The following is a 3,101-nucleotide window of genomic DNA, read 5'->3' on the forward strand; positions in this document are numbered from 1 at the left end:
GTCCTTTAGTAACTCCATATTTAACATTTTTAGAAACTACCAACGTGTCTCCAAAAGTGGATTCCTCGTTTCACCTCTCACCAGCAGTGATTGAAGGTTTTGATTTCCCACATTGCTCCCAACACTGGTTACAATCTGTCTTTTCTGATTATAGCCAACCTAGAGGATGTGAAATGCTATCTCCTTGTAGTTTTTATTGAATTTCTCCAATCACTAATAATAATGAGCTTCTCTCTGTGCTCATTGGCCATTTGTATACGTTCTTTGAAAAACATCTGTTCAAATCCTTTTTACCTGGGGTTTTATAAGCACTGATGAGTCGTAAGAGCTCCTTATGTATTCTGCGTATTAGGCACTTGTAAGATACATAATTTGAATATATTTTCTCTCATTCTGAGAGTTTTCTTATTTCTTAACAATATGTTTTGAGGCACAAAATTTTTAATTTAATGTCGTTCAAATTATGTATTTTTTTCCTTAGCTACTTATGCTTTGGGTGGCACAAATAAGAAACTATGGCCTAATTCAAGGTCACAAAGATTTACACCTGTGTTTGCTTTTTTAAATGTTTTAGTTTTAGCTCTTACATTTAGCTATTTGATCCATTTGCTTTAATTTTTATATATTAAAATTATAATGTAAGACTCAAAATTCACTTTTTTTTTTTTTGCCCAAGGTCGGCTTTGAACCCGCCACCTCCGGTATATGGGGCTGGCACCCTACTCCTTGAGCCACAGGTGCCACCCCAAAATTCACTCTTTTTCACCTGGATATCCAGTTGTTCTAGCACCATGTGATGAAAAGACTAATTTTTTCCCATTGAATCACCCTGACACCCTTGTTTAAATAAGCTGACTATGCACATGTAGGTCCATTTCTGGACTCATAATTCTATCTCACTGATCTAGGTAGATATGTGACTACCATTATAAGTGCTATAATAATCTGATTATCATAGGATGTAGCAACTTTTTGAAATATGGAAACATGTCTTCCAAATTTTTTTTTTTTAATCAAAGTTGTCAGAGGTATTTGGGTCCTTGCATTTCCGTATAAATTTTAAGATAAATGTGTCAGTTTCTTCACTGAATCTGTAGATAATTTGGAGAGTATTGTCAACAATATTATGAATAATATTGTTCATGAGCACAGAATGATTTCTGATGTACATAAACTGACTTCTAATTCATGAGCACAGAATGACTTCTTTTTTTTTCTTTACAGAATGACTTCTGATGTACATAAACTGACTTTCTATGTACTAATCTTAAACCCCACAAACTTGCTCAACTTGTCGTTAGCTCTGTTAGATTTTTTTGTCTGTGGATTCCCTCAAGATTTTCTATGCTCAAGATCACATCGTCTATACAAAGAGCTACTTTAACTTCTTCCTTTCTGATTTGAATGCTTTTTATTTCTTTTTCTTGTTCATTTGTTCTGGAAAAAACTTCCAGTACAAGGCTAAATAGAACACACATCTTTATTTTGATCCTGGTCTTAGAGGGAAAAAAAAAATCATTCTTTTACCATTATGTGTGATGTTAGCTGTGGGTTTTTCCACAGATGCCTTTTATCATATTGAGGAAGTTTTCTTCTATTTCTAGTTTTTCAAGTGTTTTTATCATAAAAGTGTGCTGTATTTGGTTAAATGCTTTTTCATGGTTATGATATGGTCACATGTTTTTCTTCTGTGTTCTGTTAATACGGTGTGTTACATTGTTTGACTTTTATATATTGAACAATTCTTGAATTCCTTCAATATATCCCACTTGGTAAAGGTATACATTTCTTTTTATATGCTGTTGAATTCAGTTTGCTGGTATTTTGCTAAGAATTTTGCATCTTATTAGTAAGGGATATTGATTTCTAGTTTTTATTTCCTTGTCTGATTTTGGTATCAGGGTAATACTGGCCTCATAGCATAAACCCCTCTTATATTTTTGAAAGCATTTGCACCAGAATGTTCATTACAGCCCAATTCATAATTTCCAAGTCAAGGAAGCAACCCAAGTGTCCATCAACCCATGAATTGTGGTATATGTACACCATGGAATACTATGCAGCCATAAAAAAGATAGAGACTTCACATCATTTATGATTGCCTGGGTGGAGCTGGAACATATTCTTCTTAGTAAAGTATCTCATGAACGGAAAAAAAAAGTATCAATGTATTCAATACTACTATGAAATCAGTGTCTAATCACCCACACATTCATAGGAATGGTAAAACATAACTATAGTTGAGAAAGAAGAAGGAAAGAGGAAAGACAGGGGAAGGGAGTGGGGAGGCCAGGAGGAGGGAGGGTATTTGGGGGAATCCAACCTAATGTGCATAATGAAATGATACATTTCTAAACTATTAAGAATAGATAGAGTATGAATGATTTTACCACAACAAATAAGTAGGCAAGGAGACGGTTATATTAATCAGTTAGATGTAAGCATTCCACATTGTGCCCCATAAATGCATTAATGTACACAGTTATGATTTAATAAAGTATCTTCTTAGAAAAGTATCTCATGAATAGAAATGATTTTAATGATTGTGATGTGTGTGTTAATGTTCCTCTAAACATTCAATAGAATTCACCAGTTGAAGCTGGTCCCAGGCTTTTCTTCATTGGAAATTTTTTTATTATTAATTCAATTACCTACAGATTTATTTAGATTTCCCTTTTCTCATTGAGTCAGTTTGGGCATTTCTGGAAATTTGTCCATTCTGTTTAATCACCTTGTTAGCCTATAACTGTTAATAGTTCCTTTATAATCTTTTTTATTTCTATAAGATAGGTAGTATTTACTTCCCCCTTTATTCTTGATTTTTATAAATCGAGCCTTTTCTTTTTGGTCAGACTAGCTAAAATTTTGTCAGTTTTTATTAATCTTTTCAAAGTACCAAATTTTGGCTTTAGTGATTCTAAGTTTTTCTATTCTCTATTTCATTTATTTTTATTCCAATATTTATTATTTCCTTCCTTCTTCTTGCTTTGGGTTTAATTTGCTTTTATTTTCTTATTTCTTAAGGTGGAAGTTTAGGGTGATGGTTAAATTTATATGTCAACGTGGGTAGGCCACAGTACCCAGATAGTTGGTCAAATATT

Source organism: Nycticebus coucang, chromosome 11 (genome assembly GCF_027406575.1).
Source record: "Nycticebus coucang isolate mNycCou1 chromosome 11, mNycCou1.pri, whole genome shotgun sequence".
Taxonomy (NCBI): Eukaryota; Metazoa; Chordata; class Mammalia; order Primates; family Lorisidae; genus Nycticebus; species Nycticebus coucang.